Here is an 18,454-nt window from a genome sequence, read left to right on the forward strand (position 1 = left end):
AATGAACCTGCATTTCCTCTGCAGGCCACCCCGCCCCCCGGGGCACTACAGCCTCCCTTTACCCTGGGATACCCCTAACCCTCTCAGCCCCCCCGCTAAACCCCCCTTTACCCTCCCAGCCCCCCACTACATTCCCTTTATCCTGGGACACCCCCTGACCCTCTCACCCCCACTACTCCCCTTTACCCTAGGGTACCCCCATCTCTCCTTCACCCCCCATTGCACACACTACCTCAGGACACCCCTATCGCCTCACTACGCCCCCCCACTGCACCCTCTTTACCTCAGGACAGCCCCCTACCGCCGGTACACCCCTTTACCCTAGGGTACCCCCACTGCACCCTTCCCCCTCTACCTCAGGCCACTCCCGTCCCCTCTCTACCCCTCACTAGCCCCCCTGTGCCACACTAGGACACCCCCGTCATTTCACCTTCTCTACCCAAGCTCACCCCCAGACCCCCTTTCAGCCCTTCTCGCTCAGGGCACCCGCATCCCACCTATGCCGCCAGGACGCCCCCTACCCCGTGATACGCCCCATCGCTTCCTCTACCCCTAGGAAACCCTTGCCCCGTTACACCTCCCTGATCCTGCCTGCGCCCCCTCCCCAGAACTCCCCCCGCCCCTTCCCCAGGCCGGGAGGCGCGCCTGTGGCTGGCCTTGGCTGGGGGAGGCGATGGCGGAGCGGGGGACGTCAGTGTAAGTGGGCCGGTCCTGGGCGAGGCAGAGCCTCCTCGCTCCCTCCTTCCCGCTGCAGGGAAGCAGCAGGGTCCGCGCTTAGCTTCCAGCCCCGTGCCTCAGTGAATGGTCCGGCGTCCGGGTGCGACTGGGGGGCGGGGGAGCCCGGCCGCCGTGGGGGCAAAGGCAGCGCCTGGGGAGCCGGAGTGAGACCAGTTCCAGCGCCCCGTGCCGCCTGGCACCGGGGATTACCAGCCCGGGAGTCTGCAGAGCAGCAGCACTGAAGTTGCAAGGGGCAGGCGGGTAAGTTGGGAAACAATTGGGATCGTTTCCATTCATTGCATGTGTCTGCAGCCCTGGCAGAGGGCAGCCTGGCTGCACCACTAACAAACCAGGGAAGAACTGGGGGTGGGGGCGACTTACGCGGCAACCTTCCCTGCTTGTGGTTTTCTCTAGCCACAAAATAGACATAGCTGGTGGTTGGAGACGGGAGTTTGGGGGCTCACGAGTTCCTGTGTGTGTAGAAACTGCAATGTTGAAAGAGACCTTGAGGGCTTGGTATCGTTGTGCGTGGGTGAGAAAGAGACAGAGGGATACAGCGATCCTGCTAGTTTATAGGCTTTGGTGTATTGGAAACAGCTGCAGCACAAAAAAGTGGGAATCCCGCAAACAGGTTTGGTCAGGGGCGATGGAACGAGTTAAAGCCTCTTATAACCCGTGAAACTCTTTAAAACCACAACAACCGGCAAACGGTGTAACTTCTCAACGTATTTTCCTCAAACTTCAGATCACGACTTGAGTGGAGGACCCCTTGGCATAAAACTTTGCAGCTGCACACTGCTTTGTTGTAAAGTTGTGTGTGAGGCTAGTGCAATGTTGCATAGGGCGCTTCTGCTTTGCTCGCTGACTAACGACTGTAGCCTCGTTGCTGGAGCAGTTCCCCTTCCCTCTGTGATACATAAAGCAAGCAGATAAATCTGCCACTCGCTTTATTGCTCTGCTGCCTGCTGTGTCTCTCCAGGGTGGAAAATGACTCTAACTACATTGTTTTCCCCCGTGATTCTTTTGGATGTGTCAGTGGGAAGGAACCCTTAATCTGGCACATACACTTCTGGTTGGGAATGAAAGGGCTTTCTGCAATAATAACCCAGTCTCTCCAGTATGAGCTGTTGTGTGTTTTAAGTATATGAATGCACAAGTAACAATATGTAAGACATTATATATAGCTGGGGTTTTGGTCATTCACCCACTAACAAAACATCTGCAAGCTGCTTTTCTTTATCCTGTTTTTGTGGGTAATACTGTGTTTAAAGAAAAATCACAGTTTAGATGGTTGTTTAGCTGAATTTAGTTTGTGTGAAGTATTGAATCATGTGCATTGCTATAAGTTAAATAACTGAATTTACTTAAGCACACGTTTTTTATTGTTTTGTACTGCAGTATTTATTAGTTTAGGAACAGTAAAAGACCATCTAACACGATCACAGAAATATAATTATGTCAGAGAAAGTGATGAAAATGAGTGAAGTTTCAACTGGGGTGATGGAGAAATGAGGGAGTTACAAAAACAACAATAAGGCTTATCCCTACCCACACTCCCCAGGCCTTTTCTGTATTTTTCATGTGTTCTGTTGTGTTGTGTTACTTACACTCACCAATCACTGATTGCAACTTCACATATATGCTTTCCTGTCTCAGAGCAACATGTTGAGAATTTGATAGAGCAGCCATGAATAAAACCAGGCTTTGTCTGATGTTTAATGGTGTGTTGATAACTATGCCCTGTATCAGTGTTATCAGGATTCTGTTGCTGCCTTGGGCACTCATTTGTAGTCACAATCCTTTTCCCATGCTGTGTTTTAGAAAGCAGAGATTCATATTTCCTTTCAAAGTTCGCTTTCTTCCTCCTCTCCAGTATCTCCCTCCCCTTTGGCTTTCTAGGCTTTGGTTTAAACTAAACTACAGGAAATGGGGTGGGAGGGGGAGAGAAGGGGGAGAAACGGGAGGAAATGGATAAAATATAAATAGCAGTAAAAAGTTTTTGTTACTTGTCATTCAGGAAAAACTTATTAATACATCACATATATGAAGTGGTGTTATAGTCAGTCTTAGTACTTTACACACTTAAAAGCAAACCATGAGGCGGTACTCTGACTCCCTAATGTGCACATGCAGCCACATGCATTCACTCATTTCTACTGTTGTGATAAGTCTTATGTTGGGATGGGGATGAGGGGAAGAAAAAAAGGGAAATAGTAATTGCTTTGATCCTTTTTAGAGTTATGGCTTGCTGTCATGGAAATTACATCTGTTGTCCCGTAGTATACCAGTGTTTAACTTGTTATGATTTATTAGATGCCTCACCATTGGTTCAGTGAAAACTCTTTGTGTTAGGTGTTGCCTTGGTTGTCTATATTTTGTATTGTTGGCGCTAAACAAAAAAAAATACTGTTAAACTAGTCTTTTTCATTGTTTTGCATACCTCAGCACTATAGAGGTTATTACTTTTACTTATACAGGAGGATGCATTCTTTCAAAAGTCAGCTGTCTTGAGGGATATCAAGAATAAACGGTTCTCACTTATCAACCCCTGTATTTTCAGTAGTTTTATTTTTACTGTGTGAGACACATCAGTATAGAACAGGGTTTCTCTACTCATGGGTCGTAACCCAAAACTGGGTCACCAGAATGTGTCAAAGGGTCATGTTGGAAGGAGGGAGACGTGAGAGTTGGGTCATGCTCTTGGAGGGAGTGAGGTAGTTGCAGAACCTAGCCCACACTCATCCTGCAGTGGCAGCTGCTGCAGCTCTGTTCCAGTGGTTGGGCTGGGCTGGGCTCCCCACTGGAGGCCTGGCAACCTGGTGCATGGGGATGCACGTTGCTCAGGTCTGCTGCCCCTCTGTAGAGATGACAGAAGGCCTACCGGGCCAAATTTAAGTGAGTGGCACGATGACCTGATGCACCGAGTCACAATGCCACTCCATCACTGATAATTTTAAAATCAAGATTGGATACTTTTCAAATGACGTGCTCTAGGAATTATTTTGGTGAAGTTCTGTGACCTGTGATATACAGGAGGTCAGGCTAGATGACCACAATGGTCCCTTCAGGTCTTGGAATCTATGAATCATACAAATTGGGTCCAGCAGGGGGGGCTGATCCAAACCTGAGTAGTGCTGTGACCCCAGAGGTTGCAACATCAGGAGGGGGAGCTGGGCCCAGGGCCTGGGCAGGAGCTGCTGCTGTAGCACACGTTACATTTATTTAGCACTTATTAAGTTAATGTATATATTGTGTAATATTTAGTAAACAGTGTTAGTGCAAAAAAATCTATCTACTGGGTCATGACAGGCCATCAAGATTTACAAATGGGTCCTGAGTCAAAAAAAGGTTGAGAATCTTTGCTATAGAACAGGGTTCTCAAACTGTGGTCCGCGAGCTCCATTCAGGTGGTGTGTGGATAGTTCCCTCTAAGGTGCGCACCTGGGCAGCCGCACATGAGAGAATGAAGGGCCAACCACCTAATTAGTGGAGCTGTGCAGGCGTGGCTCCACTGATTAGGTGCCTGGACCCTGGAGAAGACACCAGTGGTGAGGTGGTGGCCTTGGGGGGAATAGGGGATAAGTGGGATGGGGCAGTGAGGTGAGAAGAGGGGGTGGGGGAACTTGGGATGTGCAGTTCTGCGACGGCCAGAGAAAGAGGCGACTTTCCCCAGTTTCAGGGCTGCGGCTGCTAGGGAGAAAGGGCCCTCCTTCCCAGCCTCAGCTCTGTGGCTGATGTAGCAGGGGAGAGACCCCCACTCCTTCCCAGCCCCAGCTTGGGGGCTGCCATGGTGGGGGAGAGAGGGAGAGACCCCTCTCCTTCCGAGCCCCAGCTCGGGGGCTGCTGCGGCAGGGGAGAGAGGGCATATTTATCACGTTAGAAAGGTAAGACTACTGGTACTGAAACATAAGTTGTGTGCTTTTATTTGTAGAGGAAAAGAACATTAATTATTAAGGTTTTTTTTAATATAGTGCTTTTATCCAAAGAGCATTACAATAGTTAGCAAATGGTACAAACAACTTTTGGAAAGATCATTTGCCAAGACCCTCAGCAATTTTCAAGTGGTCTGTGAAAATTTTTGAGAATCACTGCTATAGAACATCAGTGAGACCATTCATGCTTTTAGCACTGAAGGTCCTGGTTTCAAACCCCACTGATGACCAAAGTAGGAAGTAGTTGTGTGTGGTTTTTGTTGTTTCTCTGTGCGAGACAGTTTCCTGTAACTTATTTCACTTTAGCAATGGATTCTTGTTGTCAGTAAAGAGAATAGATAATCTATAAAAAATCATAATGTTTTATTTTTATATTGATTCAGCACGTAGCAGATAATAATTTTCTTCTAATATATGTTTATCAGTAACAGAAATATGTGTATATATCTTCCTACTGTATTTTCCACTGCATGCATCTGATGAAGTGGGTTTTAGCCCACAAAAGCTTATACCCAAATAAATTTTAGTCTCTAAGGTGCCACAAGTACGCTTCGTTCTTCTTGGAGTATTGTGACATCGGCTATGGCACCTGATGAAAGGGTGGTTCTCGTCACCATTATATCTTGTGCAAGTACAGAATTATTTTAAAATTGGGCAGTCAAGTATGTCTGTTTGGTGTGGGAGTAGAGAGCCACTACTGCAGGGGGCGAGGAGTGGGTCCTGCACTGGTAGCTATGGGTCGACCACTAGCTCCATTCCCAGTACCTGGCAGATTTCTAGGCCCCCAGTCCAAGCAGTAGCAAGCTTCTGGGAGTTTTCCCCTCCAGCAGCCCAAAGCTGGCTCCTTACAAGGGAGGAGGAGGGGGAGTCTTGTCTCTTACACAGGGAAATCCCAAACAAAGCTGCTAGGGCCACCGCACCGCCCCAGCATCCCCTGCATAGGCGATGACTCAGTGGGTGCTCCGGGGGTGGGGCACCCATGGGGAAAAATTGGTGGGTGCTCTGTACCCACCAGCAGCGAAGCTCCCTGCCCTACCTCGACTCCGCCTCCTCCCCTGAGTGCACCACATCCCTGCTTCTCTGGCTACCTCCCAGTACTTACCGCCTCAAAACAGCTGTTTCATGGCTTAACAAGTTCCAGGAGGGAGCAGGGAGGAGTGGGAATGTGGTGCGCTCAGGAGAGGCGGTGGGGAAGAGGCCGGGGCGGGGATTTGGGGAAGGGTTGTAATAGGGGCCGGGAGGGGGTGGAGTTGGGGCGGGGACTTCGGGGAAGGGGTTGGAATGGGGGGGGCAGGGGTGGAGTCGGGGAGGGCCGGGGGCAGAGAGGGGTTGAGCACCCACCAGCGCCAGCAGAAGTCAGCGCCTATGATCCCCTGGATCCAGAACTATGCTGGGGAGACACCCCCGCCACTAGAACCCATGTTGTGCTTCCCCTCCCTAAACATATGGCATCTGGGAAAGAAACTGTACAGAAGAAGTAGCCAAGACCAGATGGCTTGGTCATATTTCTCCAGTTTTTACTGGATGTTCTCTGTGCTGCACTCACTGGCTGTTTGTTGTCTGTCTCTCCCCCCCCCCCCCCGCCCCTCCCCCCATCCTCCAAGGGTCTCTCTTCCTCAGCTTCATTCCACACTAGTCCCTAATACCCAGTTTGTTCCCCTTACCTCCCTTTTCTTGTTTTTCCATTTAGCTAATCTCCTTTTTGCCTCCATCCCATCCCACAGTCATGGAGCTAATATTACATTTGCTGCCATCACATTGATAGCTCTTAAAACCAACAAGGAGTCCGGTGGCACCTTAAAGACTAACAGATTTATTTGGGCATAAGCTTTCGTGGGCTAGAACCCACATCAGATGCATGGAGTGAAAATTACAGATGCAGGTTATCTTTAAGGTGCCACCGGACTCCTTGTTGTTTTTGTGGATACAGACTAACATGGTTACGCCCTGATAATTGATAGCTCTGCTTCTATGTTGAATCCCTTTCCCCTACACTTTATCTTGACCACCTAGATTTAAAGTTCCTTGGGGCATGGATTGGCAGCTGCTCCTGTGTTTGTACAGTACCTGGCACAAAGGGACCCCAATCTTGGTTGATCCCTAGGCACTACCATAATAGACAGGATTAACAAGCTGGAGCTCTGCTTGACTCAGTTGATTTTTCTGCCACAAGGATAATTAGAGCAACCCAAGAAGCCCCTGCCTCAAACCAAGAAGCAGAGGACAGGGCTGCAATATGGGAAATTAGCATTTTAACAACCGGCATAATGTGTCTTCTTTTTAAAAGAAAGATAAAACCACCAATTATGGGTCTAATTTACAATTTTACAGAATTTCAGTAGAGTTAAAAGTAGCACTACCACCATTTTAAAGATTAATATGAAGGCTATTTATATCCCAAAAGCAGAGTTCAGGGTTTTATGTGACATCTTCTGCAGCAGCTGATGTCATAATACTTAAAGCAGAGTAGAAAGTTGTATTCCCTGCTATTAAGCTATTAGTAATGTCTTTAACAGTTGCTGGGGAAACTGGGCATCCATGCCTCATCAAGTAAAGGAAGGAAAAAGGAGATTTGTAATTCCATTAGAATGTCTCTAATGTGTATATTTATGATTTGCACCAGGAGGTCATAAACTGATTTGCTTCACAGATTCCAGGAGCAGAAGGGACCATAGTGATCATCTACTGTATAACATGTTGCCATATAACACCGGCAATAGAACTTCCCCCAAAATATTGTCTCTAGTGGATCTTTTAGAAAAAATCCGATCTTTCACTTCAGTGATGGAGAATCCACCACAAAGCTTGGTACATTGTTCCAATGGCTAATTGCTCATACTGTTAAAAATGTACACTTTATTTCCAGTCTGAATTTGCTTAGCTTCAACTTCCAGCTATTGGATCACATTATACCGTTCTCTGCTAGACTGAAGAGCCCATTATTAAATATTTGTTTCCCATGTAGGTACTTACAGACTGTATGAAGTTACCCCTTAACCGTCTATTTAAGCTAAATAGACTGAGATCCTTGAGTCTCACTATAAGGCATGTTTTCCAGTCCTTTAATCACTCTTGAGGCTCTTCTCTGAACCCCTCCAATTTATCAACATCCTTCTTGACTTGTGGGCATCAGAACTGGACACACAAGTTCTTTTTTAGGCTGAGCACATTGCACACACCAGGGGCTCCTTGTATCCCTCTATTCTCCCCACTGTGCACAACCCTCCCATTGCCCTTTATTTCAGGGACTCCCTGTAAACAAACAGGAGTTTGTAAAAAAAAAAAAAAAAAAAAAACTCCTGACTTTTTCACTTGTATTTAGACTTCAGGAGGTCAGATATAGACAATAGGCAGATACTCAAATTAATCCAAGCCTCAGTCCAATGTATACAGTGCTCCCAGGGTGTTTTCATACAAGGAAGTACTTCAAGGAAGACCAAACCCACAAAGAAAAAATAAATTGTAAATTTATTGTGGATGCAAGACAATTAGTACTGGTCCTAGTATTGAAAATGTGAATATTTGTTGTTTTGTTTCATATTGAAGATACTTTAAAGGGGGATAGTGATGGTGTTTGAGACTGATCAGTCTTGACCATATGATTCTAAAAATTCACCCCACTGGTACAAAGTAAGTTTACACTTCATTGTGGAAAGCAAAGGCTTGGAGGATAAATTTGGGGAGAGGCTTCCCCAATTTTCTTTATCTTCTTTTGTCAGTAATCACAATGTCTTTTCCAGCTTAAAGCTTCACAGTGATCTTGTATATTAGTTTTTGGAAGAAACCGACATGTTTGTGTGTATAGAGTTGTACAGTGAAATTTATTACTAGTTACTTTTATTTATACGGTTTTTGAATTTTTCCTCTTTTTTTGAAGAGTGAAAACTGAACAAAAAGCAACCCTGGGAGAAACATCCTGCTGTGTAGCAACCTGCTGCCAAATCAGATATAGCCCCCATGTCAAATGAACACAGGAGACATCAGTTTTCCCCCTCATTTCAAATTATTTTGCTGACAGTACTATCCTGTCATCTGACAGATTGGAAGCATCGTTGGAGTCTTGTCTTATCTGTAATAACTATAATTTCTTTACTGAAAAATGCCTTATTTTTATGTGAGATCGTTACAATTCATGAATTATATCTTTTTACTACCACCTGACATATTACATGTTTCATATTTATGTATAGTTTGATAATTCAGTCATTAAGAATACTGATGGTCTGTTCCCAATAAATAACACCAATAATTTAAAACAAAAACCAACCAAATTAATGGGTTTCTAGTAAAATAGCATGATGAATTAAATTTATTAAGTTGCATTGTATGGTCTTGGCCCCTTTCACCTTGAAAGAGTACCTCTGATTCCATGCTTTTCTTGAGCCCTTCTGCTAAGGCAGTTTTTGTTATTTAAAAATAAACAAAATTTCTTGTGAGCTTAGTGGTGAAAAAATTGTCATATTGACCGCCTTAGTGATTGTAGACCTATTTTTTGTGCCAAACAGATGCAATTCAGGCCTAGTCTAAACAAAATGGTACAGTGGTTTATCTAAAGTTTTGTTTGGAAACAACTTCAGTTTCTCTATGTAGACAAGGCCTTGGACAGCTATCTTGGACAAATTTCTTCACACAGCTTCCAAACCTGTTCTGTAAAGATCAGCTCTAAGGTGGGAGGATAATTCAGTCTTCATATTTGATCCTTCTGCAGAGATTGCTGATAGGGATGCCAATTAGTACCATTTGTGACTGTAGCTTTTATAATGGCAGCTTTCAGAGTAGCAGCTGTTAGTCTGTATCCGTAAAAAGCTAAGGAGTACTTGTGGCACCTTAGAGACAAACAAATTTATTAGAGCATAAGCTTATTAGAGCATATGCATCCGATGAAGTGAGCTGTAGCTCACGAAAGCTTATGCTCTAATAAATTTGTTAGTCTCTAAGGTGCCACAAGTACTCCTTAGCTTTTTAACAAATTTATTAGAGCATAAGCTTTCGTGAGCTACAGCTCACTTCATCGGATGCATATGCTCTAATAAGCTTATGCTCTAATAAATTTGTTTGTCTCTAAGGTGCCACAAGTACTCCTTAGTTTTTATAATTTTCTAGGCAAGTAAGTTGCTCTTAGAGCCAACTCATTTTACATGGGTCAATGAATTACTATTAGCAGGGATCACTTCTAAGAGGAACATTAGAAATATTGAGTCTTTTGAAAGATTCCCCCCGCCCCAAAAAGCAAGCAATCACACTATCAGATTTGCTGAAGTGCATGTGCTTGGTAATACAGTTTGCAATTCTTCATTCAGATCACCTGTCTTCAGATGATGGCAGTACACCAGCGCGTGCCTTTGGTTTTTATACTTTGGCCGTTAGCACGTAAAAATCTCTTTTGATACAGTCTGTGCAAAATAACAATTTGGGGGAAGGAAGTGTGCAAGGAAAACTACTATACAAGCATAGAGGTTGAGTTTGTTATAACTACTTTTGTTGTGGGGTCTTTTCAGATGGGCAGAAGGAATTTTTTCATGTAAAATCTGTTAAATGTCTGAGGTTTAACAAAGAGCAATACTTGCGTCAAAAGTTTCAAAGGTGGTTCTTTATATGCCATGAAATACAATACATTTGGCGCACTTCACACGTAATTAGTATGGCTTTTATGAATAATGCCTATTGAGGCTGCCTAATTTCATTCAAGCTCTGTCAGAGTGTGGCATTTGTGTAAGATGTCTCTCCCTGATAAAATTAATTTCTTTCAGGCAGCAGGCAAGGCAATCAGTAATCTGAAATTAAGTCCATCTAATAACACTTGCCCTTCAATGTGCACGGAAAAGGCTTGACATAATTTAATATTTACAAGAAAATTCTTGTCTGAAATACTGAATGATCAAAACTGGATTTTCACTGTGTTCCAAATGTGGCAACTCATTCTCTTGGTGTTTTTAATATGTTGAGAATAACAGGGCATACTTGGATTTTGAATGCAGATTTCAAGTCAGATTTGGGGGGTTTCTTCTGGAGGTATATAAATAGAACATTTAAGTTCTGTTCTCACTGTTATGATCTCAGCCTAGTCTGTAGGCCAAATTCAACATTGTAATTGAATTATAGTTTTATGCTCAATAGAAAATCGTATACAGTTCTCTGTTTTTGTGGATTGTATCTTTCAGTAACATTCTTACTGTGATATCCTCAGTGCAGTGTCTCTCTGGTATGGCTTACCTTACATAAGTTAATGATAGGGGTGTTGGAACCATTTTTATTGTGGGGGTGCTGAGAGCCATTGAACCAAACTGTAAACCTTATATATAATGGTAACTACTTCACCCCAGGGGGGTGCGGTAGCACCCCCAGCATCCCTAGTTCCAGCACCTATAATGAAGGCATCTATTTGTTCTGTACAGTTTAGATATTTGTGCTCACAATGGGCATAGTACACTAAGACAGCTGGAATGCAAACTTTCCCAATGGTCACCCAGCTGATTGTTCTGTGAGGTGTGACGTAATTTAGCAGAATGTGTATGGTGTTGTATGCTGTGTATACACACACATCTAATCATTAGTCATAACTAAGCTGCATAAAGTTAGCATAATTGCCTTCATCCAGTGCTTAACAGATAGATGACACAAACATCATTACACAACAGCTCTGACAGCTTGAAGTAAAGCTTGCCTTTCATTTTAGCAAAATTTGGAGACCTAGAACTGAGCTCAGGGCCAGACTAGAACATGGCTGGGTAAAGGTGGCTTAGAGCTATCCTTGTACTCTTGTGCTGATCTGGGGGCCAACAAAACCGAGTCCAGTCACACAACGAAGCATCCTTAGGGATGTTCTCACTTAAACTTGGTTGCTTGTGTGTCAAAAGGATTTGTTCCAGCAGCTGTGGGTTGCTAGACCAGCGTTTCCCTACCTTTTCTGGTTAAGGCACACTTACTTCAATAAAAGATTTGTGTGTACACCCCCACCCCACACTAAAATTATTAAAACAAAATTTATTCTTAATGAGAAATTTGAGCTTGCCTTGATATGAAGAGTCATTAAATCTTAACAGGAAATGATGACATTGCATCAGAGCTCTTGTTCCACTGATGCTCTTTTTGTTTGTTTTTGATGTAAGACAGGCTTGAATAAAACTTAACTTCCAGTTGGACATGAGTACTGATATCTGTTGATTTGTCAAGCTGCAATGCAAATTTTCTGCTTTGAGGGTTTTTTATCTGAGCATAGTCTGTGTCAGCTGACATCATCAATGCGGTGATTTATCATATTATCTGAAAGGGGAACTTTTGCACTTTCATTTGCACCTAACATTACTCTCACCATTTCTTGCATGCTGGGAAAATTAATGTTTCTGCAACTGTATGTGTTTTTTTCACCTTTGCTACAAGCTCAGTGACCAATAGCTTGCTTCCAGTGGTTTATCAGAAACTGTTACACAGCCTTTCATCATTTGCACTTATTTTTCATTTTGATCCATCAAATGCTCAAAAAAAATTTGCCCTTATTGGCAAGGGATGGATGTTTGGTTGTAAGGTGTCGTTTTAGCTTACGTGGCACACCTGATGATGGTTTGAGAGTTTTTCTCCACACACAAGATGTTGAAGAGGGCAAGATGGTTTACCTGTCAATGAAAATCCAAATTGCCAATAACTCTCACAGTCGCATTGCCTCACCACTTGGACTTCCTTGTGTTCATGTTCAGCTTCATCACTGAAAGTAGATGTAGAGGTGCCAGAATCTGTTTTCTTCAAATATTTGTCCATTTTTGAGTCTTCAATTCAAAATGGTTGATACGAAAACACGACTACCGTGTGATACCACGTGAATGGCAAGGTCATATGAGCGTAGTGTGTATAACGTCTGTCTCACACACATATACCCGAAGAGCAACAGCACAAAGTGCAATTTGATTTTGATGCTAATTAAAATTTAGTGACTTTTCCAAAATTCCGGGGCAAACCTGTTCATTCCTGGTGGCACACTGGTTGGGAAACACTGCACTAGAGCACAAGGATGCCAGAGTCATATTCATTTCACCCCTGGAAACACGTCCTAAGCATGGACTGGATGGAGGAGCAGGCTTTAGTTGCTTTACTCCATGTGTGGATTTCCCTTGGCAAGGGCAATTCTCAGAGGGCCGGTTCAGCTAGCTTTGTGGTTGCTATGGAAAAACAGCCAAAACGGGGCCCAACATCCAATCTTAAAAGGGAAAGGTTGAAAAGAAAATAGGCCCCCCCCCAAAAAAAAGGCAATGGCAAACGTGTGTACATCTCTTCTCCCCCACCCGTGCCTGATTGAGGACTGGAACTAACAATAATAACAATACTTGTTCCAATCATCCTGACTACATTGCTTGTGTACTGTATTCCTTTCTCCACCATTTTTCTGTATTGTTTTTGTTTGTCTTCCTGTACTGTGATCACAATTTACAAGTATGACACAACATCCCATATTCGGCATAGTAATATTATGATATGATTATGGCATAATTATGATGCATTTTGTATAAGACATATAAGATGTCATTGGAAAAGTTATGATTTGCTGAATATGATTATCTTTGTGCATGTATCATTTTTGTATCTGAAGTTATGAGTATTGACTAAGTATCTATATTTCAAATGTAGTTACACCTGGGTACACCCACTAGGCAAGATGCTTCCAGTCTAAATAGCTGGTTGGGAAGGGCCTATTCAAGGTAATGGGCCATCAGGGGAAACAACAGGCCTTAAGAGAAGCTTATTCCCCACATGGTGAGCCTTCCTGAGAATGCTTCAGACAGCCTTGTAAGTAATGGCTGCTGTGACTCAGCAAAGTATGCAAGGGCCTGTGACCAGACCACATGACACGAGTCTCCATTTTGTGTACCTGTATTTTTTCACAAACTGGGCTGAGAACCATGCATGAAACAAAGGGTACCCGCTTTATGGAAAAGCTATATAGGGTAGGGAGTGACATCATCGGTGGTTCTTCACTGCCCCACCACTCAACACCTAAGAGAAGCTCCGAAAGAAAAGGACTTGGAATGGAAATGGGGATCCCAAGCTGCAAAGCAAGTGCAGCTTGTGCCTTGAGAATCTGCAAGCCTGTTTGTATCATCAGTCAGGGTGCGAAATTGCTAATTCATATCCAATCTTTTTAGTATTTTAGGCTTAGTTTCCGGTTTTGTTTATTTACTAGGTAATCTGCTTTGATCTGTTTGCTATCACTTATAATCACTTAAAATCTAACTCTTGTAGTTAATAAACTTGTTTTATGTTTTAATCTAAAGCAGTGTGCCTTTGACTGAAATGTCTGGGGAAAATCTTAGCTTGGTTAGCACAAGTGTATTGTGCGTATTTTTCTCCACATTGAGGTCGAGGTGAACTGAATAATAATTCTTTTTCGAGTGCTGTCCCTGTGGGTACTCCACTCTAGATGTCCACACGTCCCGGTGTTGTTGATCAGAGATTTTCGGTAGCAGTGCCTGGTCGGGACGCAGGCGCTCAGTTGGTATCTCCCGTCTCATTGGAATCTTCCTGAGCACCTGCATCCCGCACCCTCCTCAGTTCCTTCTCAACCATCTCCGGCTGAAGACTGGACTCGGGGCAGTGCTGCTTCTCTTCCCTGGTCTCTGTAGGAAAAAAGTAACAAAGAATATAGAAATAGTTATTAGTTACATCCCAGTTGTTTCCCTTCCTTTAGTGTAGTTACATAGTTAGTTACTTTGTTTATTGTTTTGTTTTGTTGGTTTTTTTTAACTAACAAAACTTTTCCCTTCAGGCTTGTCTCCCGCTGAGATGCTCTCCCCTGCCATTTCTAATTCACAATGCCAGGGGCTTCAGGATTCAAAAAGTGTGTTTCCTGTCAGGACTCCATGCCATGGTCGGATGGGTACTCACATTTTGTGAAGTGCCTTGGGGAAACCCACATCCCCACAAAGTGCCTCCACTGTACGAGCCTCAAGTCAAGGGCTCTGTGCAACAGGGACCTGCTGCTTAAAATGCTTCTGAGGGAAAAATCCCTGCAGCCGCTCCCGGAGATGGGGAAAGTTAAACCCGCTCCTAAACGCTCCCCGGCCAGATCCGAACCAGTTGGGAGCGTTGCTTCACCTTCTCTGGAGCAGAGGGAAGAAGCACAGCAGTCTCATAGGAGAGAGTCCGACAAGGGTAAAGGGTCTCCCGCAAGATCCTTACCCTCTGTGCTGACAGCGCCACAGGCACCAACTCTTTCTAAAGCCTCAGCTGTGGCTCCTGCAGACCACAGAGGCACGAATCCGACCTCCCGTAACAGGAAGGTTTCCGTGGCACTGAGTGCCTCAGTGTTAAAAATAGCCATGGTGCCAGCTGCATGCTCTGCCCCTGTGCCAACAAGGACATATACTTCCAAATGTGACCAGTGCTTATGGGCATTTCCCTATATGGTCTTTCTTGAAGAATCATTATGTGATAGATAATAATTTACATACCTAATTACAAATTCTGTAGGGATGTATGCTGTAGAGAAGTATCACCAAACAATATCGTTTCTGTTTTTAAACAATGCTGTCTGGTAATCTGCTTTGCTTCTTAATTCCTCTAAGCAACATGGACCATCTAGCCTGAGTTTGTTAGTTAGTGTGTGTGTGTGTGTGTGCGCGCGCGCGTGAGATCTTGGTCTTGAGAATGAGTGATCAACTTCATTGTTTGAAAGGGGACGCATGAGCCTTTATTGGATTGCCTATATAGTTTAAAAGCTCAAAGTAATCAATTCTAATCTCACTAGAGATTAAATTTTAATTTTATTTTAATTTAATACTCTTAAAAGGTGCTCATTTAATAGCCCTGGTACTTGAAGTCCTGTTTATCTAAAGAACTGGAAAAGCATAGGAGCAGCAGTGTTTTTCCATCAATGACTCTCCCTTGCTGTGAAAGGAATATCTCTAGGGTTGAAAGGATAGTTTAGTCTCCTTAGGCTTTCTTGAGTTAGCAAACAAGCATGTCAATTATGTTACTGGTTTCTGTGATGTGGATATTTGTGCATTGAAGGCTACACAGTAACAGCTATGCTCATTTCACTAACAGCTGTTTAGCTCTTAGTAATTTTCAGGGCTAGATTTGAACTAGCAACCCAGAGGTGTAAGGCTCTGTGTTTCATTAGCAGTCGTCCCCTGAGGCATCCAGCCTCCATCCTTTATTGCATCCCTAATTGGAGCCTTAAATTTAAAAAGTAAGCTTGACAATAGCAGGCTATAGCTTTCAAGACAGAATATTTAAATCAAAGTTGACTACAAGTAGAGAAGAGAGACACCTGGAACTGATGCTTTTCACCGAGATTCTGTTTATGGGGTAAGAGAGAAGGACACATTACCAAATGGGGAATCCTAGTGCAAAATACCTTTCTCAAGATGTAGATCACTTGCTTTAGTCCAGCCATGAAAGTCAAAGAGCTATAATCTGGGTTTGGACAAACGTACTTGATTGCTAGTATTGGGGTAGATTAGGGGAAGCGGTCCTGCACAAGAGGTTTGGGGTAATGCTCTGTAGAGATGTCTACCCTTTTTCCTCTTTAGGTGCCTCCAGCGGATGACCAGTGGAAGGGTGGTAGGATTCCTAATAGGGAACTGTTGGACTCCGTCTTACTCTGTTTCAGTTGCTCAAATACCACAGTGATGAGCGTCATATTTGAAGCTGAGTAGAAAAAGATAATTTTGTATTTCAGATAAATTACGGCTTGGTTAATTAAACTTTATCTAAATCTCCCTGTAGTTTTATTTGGATAGGGTATCTTTCATTTCCTGCCCAAAACTGCTATATAATTTTTCTATTTTAAATAGCTGGCTATATTCCACCCTAGAGAGAATTGCATTTCAGTGATGCTAAAGTGATCATATATAACTCATAGCTGTCTTGAATGCTTGCTGTGACTTATTAAATAACTTTTATAAAGCACTTTCAGATTTTTGTGCTATACAAGTAAATTTTATTATGTATTAAAGGGTGAAACCACTGAACTATTGAGAGGTTTCAGAGTAGCAGCTGTGTTAGTCTGTATTCACAAAAAGAAAAGGAGTACTTGTGGCACCTTAGAGACTCAAATAAATTTGTTGGTCTCTAAGGTGTCACAAGTACTCCTTTTCTTTTTGAACTATTGAGAGGTTTTTTTCACCCAATGCACTGTCAGCCTCTGGAACTCCTTGCCAGAGGGTGTTGTGAAGGCCAGTACTATAATGGGGTTCAAAAGGGAGCTAGATAGGTCCATCAATGGCTATTAGCCAGGATGGGCAGGCATGGTGTCCCTAGCCTCTGTTTGTCAGAAGCTGGGATTGGGTGACGGGGCATGGATCAGATTGATGATAACCTGTCTGTTCATTCCCTTTGGGGCACCTGCTATTGGCCACTGTCAGAGGACAGGATACTGGGCTTGATGGACCTTTGGTCTGACCTGGTATGGCCATTCTTATGTTGGAGTGTATCCTTTTAATACTGAGATGGGGGAGTTACTCATAGTGGACATCCGATATTGTTGTCAGTTTGTATTTAAATTGCCAGAGATAATTTCCTACTGATGCCAATTTATTAAATACAGATTTCAGTGAGGAAAACTGTAAATTTTTGTCTCTCCTTGAATTGTAAAGGTTGCAAGAATCAACCTGTTTAGAGTTAAGGATGCAGAGTAATGTCAGCAAAAAGTTGTACTTTATGAGCCAAATGCCTCCTATTCATTTTCTTTATAATTTAAGACCGAAGTACTTTTAACGAAACAAAAAACCCCATGAACATTTGTCTGTCTCCTGCCAGTTGGCATCAGCTGCAAATTATGATGTTTAATTTCAGCCATACTAAACTCCAAATGAAATAATACAAGTTGTCTCATTAAGAAAATGTCATTATGCTTATAATCCTGACGTGGTTATGTTAACTTATTTTCTTCATCCCTTGTGTGAAATCTTATTTAATATGGAAGTCTCTTCTTTTATTTTTCCCACCTTCTTACATTTCAGATATTTCTTCATTCATTTTCATGTCAGTATGTATGTGGATTTCTCTGAGGTTCAATCCTACAGAGCAACGACAAAGTCTCTCACATACCTGTGTTGTGTTGGGGATGGGGAATATGGAGAGTAGCACATTGTGTCCGTACTACTACTGCAGAGGTGTATTTGCTGGATTCATTTAAGTTGTGTGCACACTTTGTTTCTCTATCACACATGAATTTACTTTGCTTGTGGCCTCTTTAGCAGCTGTGGAAATTAAACTCTAGCTCTTTAGAACAATAGGCTGTTTGCAGCTTTCTTAACAGCCAAAAGCCTCCTCCACTTCCAAATTACCAAATAAACAGGTGTTTGCGGTGTATTGTAGCAGTATTGGTCCCAAGATATTGGCGAGAAAAGGTGGGTGAAGTAATATCTTTTATTGGACCAACTTCTGTTGGTGAAAGAGACAAGCTTGTGAGTTACACAGAGCTGATCTAAATCGGAATACTGAAGTATGTCACCAGGAGCAGTTCAGTTAATGCTGCTGATTCTATTTTTTAATGTTCGATTTTTTTTTTTAATGTTGTAATTACATGCAACCATAGAGGTCAAGGTGACTGAGTGATATAGTGTGGTTTCGCTGTGAATGCTTCTTCAAACTTTTTAAAAATGAGAACCTTGATGTTTTAGAACTTTTCTAATGAAAGGAGTTGCACTGCAGAGTTATATTTTACAAAACAGCTGTAATAAACTGAATCTAAACGAAGAGCTACAAACAATATTCTAAGCTCTGGACAATATCCTAAGCTCACGTGTTTACAGATTATTTTTTATACCTCTAAACACGTGATCTTCAACTTTGTCCCTACCTTGAGAATA

General features: G+C 43.0%; 1 protein-coding gene across 3 annotated transcripts in view; it reads left to right on the top strand.

Moving 5' to 3' along the window:
- Positions 1–734: 734 nt before the first annotated feature.
- LHFPL2 (LHFPL tetraspan subfamily member 2) overlaps positions 735–18,454 on the top strand; it is a 200,106-nt gene continuing 182,386 nt past the window's right edge. For all 3 annotated transcript variants that reach the window (XM_074952680.1, XM_074952676.1, XM_074952683.1), the window contains exon 1: positions 735–978. The gene's annotated coding sequence lies outside the window, so the exon portion shown is untranslated. The remainder of the gene's footprint in view (positions 979–18,454) is intronic.

Source organism: Natator depressus, chromosome 5 (assembly GCF_965152275.1).
Source record: "Natator depressus isolate rNatDep1 chromosome 5, rNatDep2.hap1, whole genome shotgun sequence".
In the NCBI taxonomy this organism is placed as follows: domain Eukaryota; kingdom Metazoa; phylum Chordata; order Testudines; family Cheloniidae; genus Natator; species Natator depressus.